Source organism: Pipistrellus kuhlii, unplaced genomic scaffold, assembly GCF_014108245.1.
Source record: "Pipistrellus kuhlii isolate mPipKuh1 unplaced genomic scaffold, mPipKuh1.p scaffold_m20_p_3, whole genome shotgun sequence".
Taxonomy (NCBI): domain Eukaryota; kingdom Metazoa; phylum Chordata; class Mammalia; order Chiroptera; family Vespertilionidae; genus Pipistrellus; species Pipistrellus kuhlii.
The window spans coordinates 55296610-55308857 of NW_023425529.1; positions in this window are offsets into that span (position 1 = coordinate 55296610).

The following is a 12248-nucleotide window of genomic DNA, read 5'->3' on the forward strand; positions in this document are numbered from 1 at the left end:
GCCTGCGGGCACTTGCTGTTTCCAATCAGGTGGACTCTGGCTGCATAATTTCCTGGCAAGTGTGAATGGCCCATGCCACCCTCGCATGGCCTTGCCCTTCCAGCCATCCTCCTCCATGTCACTGGGCATTTATTGGGATCAGGAGTAGACTGGCAAGTTCATGTGACCTAAGAATCCCAACCTATAAAGCACATCAGTAGACACTTCGTAGCATGTGCGGTGTATTAGGGTTTCCATTAAAAGTATTATATTTCCATACTTAACAATCATAAAAGAGTAAATAATTTCAAAGGACTGCTTGATATGAGACTTCTGTTTTAAATGGAACTTGGAAATATTTGGGAAATCACTGGTATAAATGTATTTAATAGACCTGATGCTGTGAAGTTCCTTTTAACTGTTTTCTTAAGAACATAAAAAGATATACCATTTCCTCCAACATTTTTTTGAAATAGGTTTTGGTTTGGGGGGTTTTCTCTGTATATTTGATTTATAAATATTTCTTACAATACTCCTTTCTTTCTTTCTTTCTTTCTTTCTTTCTTTCTTTCTTTCTTTCCTTCCTTCCTTCCTTCCTTCCTTCCTTCCTTCCTTCCTTCCCTTCTTCCTTTTTTCCTCTTTCCCTCCCTCTCTCCTTCCCTCCTTCCTTCCTCCCTCCCTTCCTTCCATCCTTCCTTCCTTCCTTCCTTCCTTCCTTCCTTCCTTCCTTCCTTCCTCCCTCCCTCCCTTCCATCCTTCCTTCCTTCTTCCTTCCTTCCTTCCTTCCTTCCTTCCTTCCTTCCTTCCTTCCTTCCTTCCTTCCTTCCTTCCTTCCTCATTCATAGCTGAAGCTGACTTCTTAACATCAGCAGATCCTGCCCCGCTTCACTACTCTAGCACTACCAGATATGCTGAACTTAAAACCAGAAAGTAACATCACAAGCCACTCAAGAAAATCTGCTGCACCACTTGAGAAGTTGGAAAATGTATTCTAAATGCTCCCATTGAAACATTTCCTTTTTCAGAGGATATAAATTCCAAGCAAATATTTCATCAATCTGGGCCATATGTGAAGCCAATAGGGAATTTATTGCATGGGAAAAAATCAATAAGGTCAGCTTCAGAATAAAATTATATATATATATATATATATATATATATATATATATATACCGCTAACATCAAACATTTGAAGAAAAGTTAAATAATCTGCCAGGCCGGTGTGGCTCAGTGGTTGAGCACCAACTTAAGAACCAAGAGGTCATGGCTCCATTACCAGTAAGGGCACATGCCTGAGTTGTGAGTGGTGGGGTCGATTGCCAATAGGGGGCGTGCAGGACCCAGCCGATCAACGATGTTTCTCTATCCCTCACCCTTCCACTCTCTCTAAAAATCAATTAACATATTTTTTAAGTTAAGTAACTATAAAATATTAACCTGTTATAATCCCATTGGAACCATCTAGATTGGCTGTTTCCACAAATCTATTCTCCAGGAAATTACAAGAACTTCTGCTTGATTTTGTTTGCGTAGACATAGCGTTAGAATACTTCCTCTATTTAGAGTCATTATTTAAGAGTGAAGTGCAACATTTTTGAGCACCAGCGACACCAGCAGCAGAGACAAGCTGCTGAGCAAATAGTAAGTAGGGTGAAAATCATCTGATTGACAACAGCAACTATCAGACTTGTATACTAGGCTCCATGCTGAATAACTTTTTCTTTTCTTTCTTTCTTTCTTTTTTTAATATACATTTTTATTTGTTTCAGAGAGGAAGGGAGAGGTAGAGAGAGATAGAAACATCAATGATGAGAGAGAATCATTGATGCCGCCTTCTGCATGCTTCACAATGGGGATCGAGCCCGCAACCTGTGCACGTGCCCCTGATCGGAATTGAACCTGGGACCCCTCAGTCCCCAAGCCGATGCTCTAGCCACAGAACCAAACCAGCTCGGGCCCCATGCTAAATTCTTGAGCCATATCACATCATGTAATTCTTATAGTTCCTCCTCATCTTTATAAATGAGAAAAATGAGGCTCAGAGAGGTTGACTAACTTACCCAAGCTCACAGAGTGAGCAGTGCAGCTGGGAATTTAAACCACATCTGGCTGAGTCCAAAGCTTATGATCTTAGCTACCATGCCCACTATCTCTCATGCATCAGAGTTGAGCAGAACTGGAAGACAGATCCCAGAGCAAAGCCTAGAGAAAGGCCTGATTCTTAGGAGGTGAGGATGCAGTGAAGTGAAGAAGGAAGACATCTGATGACTCGTCACGGGGCCAAGGCCTCATCCCAGCAAGTAGGTCTGCTTAGCAGAGAAGAATAAATAAATAGGACATGCATGAACAGGGTTGGGGCACAGACTTAATTACTGCCCTCTATCAAGCGGGAGAGGAGTAAAAGCTATATGCCTCCTTCTGGTACTGAGCCAGGTGTGTGTATCTGGGTGGCAGAAAGCCAGTAGATTTATTTAGCTGGGACAGGCCAGAAAAGAGAAATGAAGGCAGGGAATGGCAACCCAAGACATGTCTTAAGGTGACCAAGGCCTTGCCCTTCCCATCAATGTCACACGCCCTCACTGAATGAGGACACCTTTTGGGAGAGACTGGGAAAGGGAGCAGGAGAAGAGGAATCCAGGGCAATTAATCACCTTGCCTGCCAAGGAGGTGCAGTTCAGAAACCAAAGGGAAAAACAGGGCTCGCTTCCCCAAAGCACTCAATCTCCTGAAAGAAACAGCATAAATAGAGTCATATTTGCCAGGGAAGGTTTCTAAATGTTTAAACTAGCCAGTAACGCCACACAGATGGAGAAACTAATGCTTGCGGAAGTTAATGATTTGTACTGTAGTCACTCAGTGAGTTGGAGATAGAGCAGATGTGAACCCCAATCTCTTGACTCCCAGATCTGCACATAAACCATCAAACACACAAACCTTCTAGCCCTGAAACCTGCCAAGCCTTTTGTCTACTGTGTGGTCCCCTGTCAACCTTCAACGTGGCACTACACAGAAGAAATTTCTTTCCCCTTACACAGTCTGTAAGTCTCGGTGAGCTACGTAACCAGGTCTCCGTGATTTTCCCTTTATCCTTTCATTCATTTGACAAATATTTATGGAGTGCTTCCTATGAGTCAGGCACGGTTCTAGATGCCGGGGATACAGTGGCGAACAAGACAAAGACCTTGTTCTCTTAGAGTGCAGATTGTCGAGGGGCAGACAGACAGCGAACAAACCAACAAATAAACCCTAGAGGGTGAACGTGCCATGCTGAAAATAAAAGGGCCTGAGAGGATGAAAATTGACAGCAGGAAATACCTTAGAAGCAGTCAATGGAGGCCTCTTACAAGAGGAGACTTATGAGCTAAGACTTGAATGCCAAGGAAAAGCCAGCCATGTGAAGCTTGGAGGAAATCAGATTTCTCAACCAACACACACTCCCATAGACTTACCCAGTTATGCTCTCACTTTAGTCTGTGTTTTGTTTTTTGTTTTTTGTGTTTTGTTTTGTTTTCTTCTCCACAAGATACCTTATTTAACAGCAAGGGAGTAAAAGAATCATCTTACTGGAAATGAATTAAAATATTTCATTCTGAACTTTAAAGTTTCATTAGTAAGCTTTGGTGTTTGGGCTATTGTGAATAATAATTTCTATTGGGCTGAAATTCCTTACACATTTCATGACAGATTAAGACACAGCAAAGTCTTGTATGGGAGAGGCTGCTGTAGAAAGGAGCTGAGAGGCTCACGGAAAAGCTCAATAGCATGACAAGTGCCATAGCCAGATGATGCTCAAATCACTGCACAGTAGAACCTACACACTGTGGCTCACTGCTATCACCATCTCTTCCCGGTTTGTTATAGCAGCCTCCTAAGTGGTCTCTCCGCTTCTCAGCAACGATGCAGGGGGCAGATGATGTTTCATTGAAACTTGTGTGGTTTTGCAAACCAATGTCACTTCAATAAATTCAATAAACAAACAAACAAATAAATGAAGTTATCACATCTCTCCACTGTTCACCCCACTCTGATGTACAACCGTCTGCAATTTTGGATTGTTATGGAATGAATTGCCCTAAAACATCCCCAATATTCCTGTATTCAGAGATAGGGCCATTAAGGAGGGAGTTAAGGTTAAATGAGGTTGTTAGGGTGGAGTTCTAAATCCATAAGACTGGTATCCTCCTGGGAGAGCAAGGGACACCGGATCTCTCTTTCCTCGAGCACATACAGAGGGAAGGCCAGGTGAAGACGCAGGGAGAAACCTGTCATCTGCAAAACAGGGAGAGAGGCCTCACCAGCAACTGCCACTGACAGCACCTTCATCTCGGACTCTGAGCCTCCCAAACTGGGAAAATCAGTTTCTGTTGTTGCAGCCACCCACTCCCTGGTGCTGCGTTAGAGCATCCGTAGTGCACCATGCAGGGATAAATGCCTCTGCCCCCCTCCTTTTCCCTCTGACTCACCTCCTAAGCACTCTCCTCTCTCATTTCCTTCCAGCCACGTGGTGGCCTCTTGTAGCCTGCACTTTTAACACGCCTCCCCAGCTATCCCAGGGTGCTTTTCCTCTCCTCTTCCAGGGCTTTACTCAATTGTCCCCTCACAGTGGTACCTTCCCTGACCACCTCTATTTAAAATTATGATGCTCCCCCCACCCCTTGCCCCAGTGGTTCATGGCAATTCTCTACTTTATTTTTCTTCACAGCACTTAAAACCCGCCAATCCTATCTAATAATAGAGTATTGTGCAAATTAACCATCACTTGGTGACAAAATGGTGGCTCTATAGCCACAAGATGGTGGCACCCAGTCCCCTCAGCCCTGCTGCTGGAGGGTCCGGCCTATCCGCAGGAAGCAGCAAGTCCTTCCAGCTCCACCACTGCTGCAGTGTCTAGGCCTGTCAGCCTCGCCCAAATTGGGGGGGAACCAAGCAGTGAGGATTGTAGAGGGTGCAGGTTGGGCTGAGAGACCCCCATGCACGAATTTCGTGCACCTGGCCTCTAGTCTATCTATATAAACCCTAATAGGCAAATAGACGGATTGAAGGAACAACCAAACAACCAGTTGCTATGACGTGCGTTGACCACCAGGGGCACATGTGGAACATGGCAGGCATTGGCAGCAGGCAGCAGAGCATGGAATATGGTGGCCATTGACTGTGGAAGGAAGGTGGAGCAGGTGAGCAGGGGCGCCAGACTAAGGCGGGTCACCAGTCACTGTCATTGGGGCGAGCATCTGGTGGTTACTGAAAATTCTTTGCTCCCTCGAGCCACGGTCCCACCTGCTGCCGGCGCTGACCCTGCTCACACCCGCTGCCGATGCAGAAGACACCATGTGCACCCACCAGCCCCAATCGCTCCATGCCCTCAGCAGGTGCGAGCAAGGCTGGTGCTGTCTGTGTGGGGGAGCAGTGGCAGTGGGAATGGGGCTGCTGGCAGACAGGGGCCCGGGGGTGGGGGAACAACAGGAGGGGCCAGGAGGGTGTGGAGGATAGGCTGAGACCAGCCCCTGTGCCCACCACAGCCTCTCAGCCCACAGTTCCTTTCAAGGTGCATGATTTGTGCACTGGGCCCCTAGTATAATATATGATCAACACATATTATTTGATATGTTGTCTGTCTCTTCCCATTGTTAGGTAAGCTCCATGAGGGGAGGGATGGATGGCTGTTTTGTATCCTGCCAAATGGGAATAAAATGGGGAGTGTATGGATGTGTTGTATGAGGAAAAGGAGAGGGAGTGGAGGGGGGGAGGGGAAAAAAGAGACAAAGAAGTGGGGAGAGAGAAAGAGCACTCAGATTAAGATTTTGCCTGCTGGAGGAAGTTCTATTGAGTTCTTTAACCAAGTTTCCTAGATGTTGACTTATAAATGCTAATAAAGTAAAATAAGTCAAAATAGAGTTCAAAATGTAATAAACAGGCACTATTGCCTGATGCCTGGCAGATGGCCTGTTACAAAACAGACATTCAGTAATTACTTGTTGAACCCAATAGTCATTGCTGCCAAAACCATTACTCCCAGAATATAGCAGCTCCTCAGCTGCTATGGTCTGATTATGGAAAAGCTTTTCATTATCTGAAAACTTCACAGGCCAGACAGAGCACGATCTTATGCTCAAGTGCCTAAAGTAATGCCCGGCTTTTAGAGGTGCTCGGTTAATACTTGTGATATTAATTGAATGAATTCCAATACAGTAGAAAAACCCAAAACTCTTTTATATAGCCCACTATAAAATTACCTCATTATTCCTTTCTGTAAATGAATATTCTTTATTCTGCTTGGTATGTGACTGAGCAAAGTGCTCAAATCAGTCATATACCAAGACAGAATGTAGTAACAGTATTTCACAATTTGCATTTCACAAGATATGTAAGACACAAATGTGCTTAACAAAACCTTATTCTAAAACAACTTTTTAAGGAAACTTTTTTTTGAGATTTTTAACTTAGTTATCTTGCTTTTTTATAGTTTTTAGTAAACTATTTTTTTTTTAATGCAATGGAGAAAGCTTCTCACTTAAACAAAAAAGATTGAGAATGAGCTTATGTAAAACAAGCACTCTTATTGTCTATCTGCAAGTAATTAATTGTGAGAATTAGGAAAAATTTTCTTTGTTAGCTTATTTGGTTGTTCTTGTTTTATGTAAATGATTTGAATCAAATATACGGTAGTTGACATCTAACATTACATTAGTTTTCGTTGTACAACATAATGATTTGATATATGTGTATGTTACAAAATGGTTACCACAATCTATTTAGTTAACAGCCATAGCCCCTAACAGTTACATAATTTTTTGTCTGCCTGTGGTGAGAACTTTTAAGATCTATTCTATTAGCAACATTCAAATATAGAATGTGGCATTGTTAACGGTAGTCACCGTGCTGTGGGTTACATCCCAGGATTTATGTATCTTATAACCAGAAGTTCGTGCCTTTTGACTCCCTTCTCCCATTTTGTCCACCGCCCACTCCTCACCTCTGGCAACCACCAGTTGTCCTCTGTATCCAAGAGTTTGTGTGCGCTTTTTTTTTTTTTTTTCAGATTCCACATGTAAGTGATATCATACATTTATCTCTTTCTGTATGACTTGTTTCACTAAACTTAATATCCTCAATGTTGTTGCAAATGGCAGGATTTCCTTCCTTTTTATGGCTGAATAATATTCCAACATATATTCCTACCACATTTTCTCTATCCATCGATAGATATGTAGGTTGTTTTCATGCCTTGGCTGTTGTAAATAATGCTGCAATTGGCATAGAAGTAGAGCTATCTTTTTGAGTTAGTGATTATATTTCCTTCAATAAAATGCCTAGAAGTGAAGTTGCTGGATCATATTTTAGTTGTATTTTACTTTAAAATATTTTTAAATTTTATTTTATTATTGACAGTATTACAGATGTCTCCCATTTTTCTTCCTTTTGGCCACCTCCAACTAACTCCAGCCCTGCCCCACTTTTTTTTTTTTTTTTTATAAACCTTCATACTGTTTTCAATAATAACTACACCATCAGTGCACAAGGTTTCCCTTTTCTCCACATCCTCACCAAAAATTGCTATTTCTTGTCCGTTGAGTAGTCATTCTAATAGATGTGAATGATACAGAAAGTGATTTTCTTATATAGTATAATATTGAAATTGGCTGTGTTGCAAATATTGTTGTCAATCTTCAAATAATTGTCTGTTGGTCTAGGCAGGGCATTGGTTCTCAACCTTTCTAATGCCAGGACCCTTTAGTACAGTTCCTCATGTTGTGGTGACCCCCAACCATACAATTATTTTCATTGCTACTTCATAACTGTAATTTTGCTACTGTTAACGAATCGTAATGTAAATATCTGTGTTTTCCGATGGTCTTAGGTGACCCTGCTAGCGGTTCTCAACCTGTGGGTTCTCAACCTAACACCATTGGGAAACACAGATATTTACATTATGATTACAGTTATGAAGTAACAACGAAAATAATTGTATGGTTGGGGGTCACCACAACATGAGGAACTGTATTAAAGGGTCGCAGCATTAGAAAGGTTGAGGACCCTTGGTCTAGGGGATTTTATCCTTTTATACCCATCTCCAAGCTCTGAATATGCTCATGAGCATCTCCACCAGAAAGCAATACAACCAGTCTACCTAAGTCCAGGTATGTAAAAGTTATGTGGGTTAGAAGTAAAAACTATTGTCCAAAAATATCATGCTCTGACATTTTTCATGGATTTCCACGAACCTTTAGCTCTAACCCACTGAGCTGCATGATTGAGTCATATGGTTACATACAACTTTGCAGAGGTTATGGTGGTTTCTCAGTAAATTTAATAGAATTTATATGACTAATTACTTAATATATTGAATATAACAAGTTTATATTTTTTAATTGGAGAGACTGCAGGTGTTATTTTAATGTGTTTCCTGTTTAGTTTGTTGTTAAAGCAAAATCAATAAATTGATTTTATCAATTTTGTACTCAGTTGAATTTTTATTTGCCCAGGAAACACTTATTTAGTAGTGTGTCAGTATTAAAACAGTAGAAAAGCTCTAGCCAGTGTGGCTCAGTGGTTGAGCATTGTCCCATGCACCAAAAGGTCACTGGTTTGATTCCTGCCAGGGCACATGTGGACTCCATCCCCAGTAGGGAGCATGTAGGAGGCAGCCAATCAATGTTTCTCTTTCACATTAATATTTCTCTCTCTCTCTCTCTCTCTCTCTCTCTCTCTCTCTCTCTCTCTCTCTTTCTCTCCTTCTCTCTCTTCCCCCTTTCTAGAATCAATTTTAAAAACACATAAATTTTTAAAATAAAATAAAAATCTTTAAAATAAAATAAAAATATATAAACACTTGTCCTTTATACATTGTTTTTAAGTAATAAAAAAAATGTTAACTTCTGCATCTAGAATGCAGAGAAATGCAGAAAAGTTATAAGAGAAACAGGTGAGTGTGAGCTGAGACCATTTGAGGACATTGGGCAACTTTAAATTCAGTGCTAGAGAAATGGTAGAAGTGAAAAAGTTGGCCTGTCTTTAGAGACCAGAAAACCATCTAAATAGAGGCAGTGCCTTTTATATCTGTGTCAGAGTTCATTTTGGGATTGTTTTCTCATATCCTCTGGTAATTGTTTAAAAAGATAGCAAAGTTGAAACTATAAGTAAGTAATCAAATTAAGTTGATAGGTTATTAAATATCTCTTCCAATTTATCAAACATTGAAATACACAGTTTGAAAAAAATTAAAGAGATACAATATACAGTGGGATTCTATAAATCTCCAGACCTTCATTTCTGAAAAAAGCTCTCCAAATATTCATAAATTTAAGTAACTTCCCAACAGGATAACTCCCAAACAAAGTGTGGCTGAGCATAGAAAGCTGACATACATTAAAAACAAAACAAAACAGGCTTTAGGTATATACTTTGTCTGGAATTTATTAGGAAATAGAAATGCCACCAAAATGGAAATTGCACACAGGAAAAAAATCCAACCATGCTTTTATCCAAATAGGTTGAAAGTGATGTAATAAAGGCACCATAATTTATGTACATAAATGTGTGGGCAACTCATTCAGGGAGTGACAAATGCAGAATTCCAGTTGGGGGGAAAATAGTGGACATCAAAGAAATCTGACCAGCTGCCAACAACCATGAATCTCTTCATGACCTCTTTAATATACAGATGCCAAATACAGCTTGTCATTTTATTTCATCCTCAAAGCAATCCATTCTTACTTATGAAGTTATGAGAGAATATAACATTATACTCCATTTGACATGCATCCACAGAGTATACAACAACCTTGAGCAGATTTCTTTCTTAAAAATGAGACATTGATAAATCAACTGCCAAACACCTCAAGGATAATGGTTTAAGTCTGACCATAGTCCTCAATTTAACGTGACTGTGATCTTCATTCATCTTGCTGTGGCCAGCAAACCACATCACAGAAACCATTGGGTGTGATACATCACCAAAAGCCAGCGTGCTACCCAGGAGAGACTTCAAGTAAAGATAGCCCTGAATTGTTTCAGATGTGCAGGCATGAGAAACCCTTCCGAATGAAGATAGAATACATTAAATATCGCACTAAGAGAAAACATTTGTATAGGTGTCGAAAACCTGAGAATTTTTGGCTGTAGTTACCACAGAATTACAGCATTCCCTGTGTTAAAACATCCTATATAATATAGAGGTAATATTCAAATTGACCTTCACGTCCTTGCACAAGATGGCTGCTCCCATCTGGTCAAAGATGGCCACCACAAGATGGTTCGCATGGGAAGGCAGTTGGAGGAGACTGGGCCTGCAGGGGAAGGAGGACAGTTGGGGAGGACCAGGCCTGCAGGGGAAGGCAGTTGGGGGAGGGGGACAAGGCCTTCAGGGAAGGACAGTTGGGGTGACCAGGTTGGTAGGGGAGGGGAGTTGGGGGCAATCAGGTCTGCAGGGGAGCAGTTAGGAATAATTAGGGGGTGATCAGGCTGGCAGGCAGGCAAGTGGTTGGGAGTCATCAGTCCCGGATTGTGAGAGAGATGTCCCAGATTAGAGAGGGTGCAGGCTGAGGGACACCCCCTCCCCCAGTGCATGAATTGCACTAGTCCTAATATATAAAAACAGTAGGTCCATCACACCAGAGGCTCAACCAACAGGAAGTCAGTCCTGCACTCAGTGCTAGGTTGCCATGGCAACTAAGCACTTACTGTTGTGACTGCAGATGAGTAACCCAGCACTGACTGCTGAGGGGGCTGCGTGCAAATCAGGCCCAGAGACAGGCCTGAAGAGAGAAGCAAGATCTGATCCATAGCCTCTGTGGCAGCTATTGATCAGTACTTGCCTCTCTCTTTCTTTTTTTTTTTAAATAAATTTTTATTGTTCATATTATTACAAATGTTCCTTTCCCCCCCCTTCTCACCCCACCCTCTGCCCTTTCCCCACCCCCCATTGTCCTCATCCATAGGTGCACAGTTTATGTTCAGTCTCTTCCCACATCCCCCTCTCCCCTTTTCCCCAAGAATAAACAGTTCACTCCCCTTCCATACCTCTGATTCTATTATATTCAACAGTTAATATTGTTCCTCAGATTTTTTTTTTTAATTTCCTTGGTTTTTAGATTCACTTGTTGATAGTTACGTATTTGTTGTTCATAATTTTTATCTTTATTTATTTTCTCTTCTGAAAGAACCCCCTTCAGCAATTCATATAATTCTGGTTGGTGGTGATGAACTCCTTTAGCTTTTTTTTATTAGTGAAGCTCTTTATCTGACCTTCGAATCTGAGTGATAGCTTTGCTGGATAGATTATCTTTGGCTGTAGGTTCTTGCTATTCATCACCTTGAATATTTCTTGCCATTCCCGTCTGGCCTGCATGGTTTCTGTTGAGAAATCAGCTGACAATCATATAGGTGCTCCTTTATAGGTAACTACCTTCTTTGCTCTTGCTTCTTTTAATATTCTCTCTTTGTCTTTTGCTCTTGGAATCTTAATTATGATTTGTCTTGGTGTGGTCCTCTTTGGATTCCTTTTGTTTGGAGTTCTGTGCGCTTCCTGGACTTGTAAGTCTAATTCTTTCACCAGGTGGGGGAAGTTTTCTGTCATTATTTCTTTCAGTATGTTTTCGATATCTTGCTCTCTCTCATCTTCTGGGACCCCCATAATTCTGATGTTGGTTTGCTTGAAGTTGTCCCAGAGGTTTCTTACATTATCTTCAACTTTCTGGATTCTCTGGCCTTCTTGCGTCTGCGGAGGAGTGTCTTCTGGCTCTTTATCTTCCAAATCTTTGATTTGATTCTTGCGATCTTCCATTCTGTTTTTAGAACTCCATAAAATATTTTTTATTTCAGACAATGTATTCTTTATTTCTTGTTGATCCCTTATTATTTCTAATTGATCCCTTTTCATATCCTCATAGGTCTTGTTTATTTTATTGGCCTTTTCTAGGAGATTCTTGAACAACCTTATAAGTGTGGTTTTGAACTCTATATCCAGTCGCTTTTTGTCCTCCATTTCTTTCATTTGTGATCTATTTGGTTTAGGCATTTTCACAGGCAGCTTTCCTGATGGGGCGGGGTTTCAGGGTGGAGCCTACAGCCTTGGCTTCCGTTAGCCCCGCCCTATGCAACTCCTGAGACTCAGGGTCCTTCAGTACTTGTTGCGAGCGCCTCTGAGAGAAAGGTGCCCTCGATTTTCGCCTGCTGCCAAACTGTCTATGCTCTCCCCCAATGAGTCCGGTATTGGGGTTCAGTTCAGTTGGTAGTGGGATTGGAGGTGGTGTTCAGAGCAGTCTGGAGCC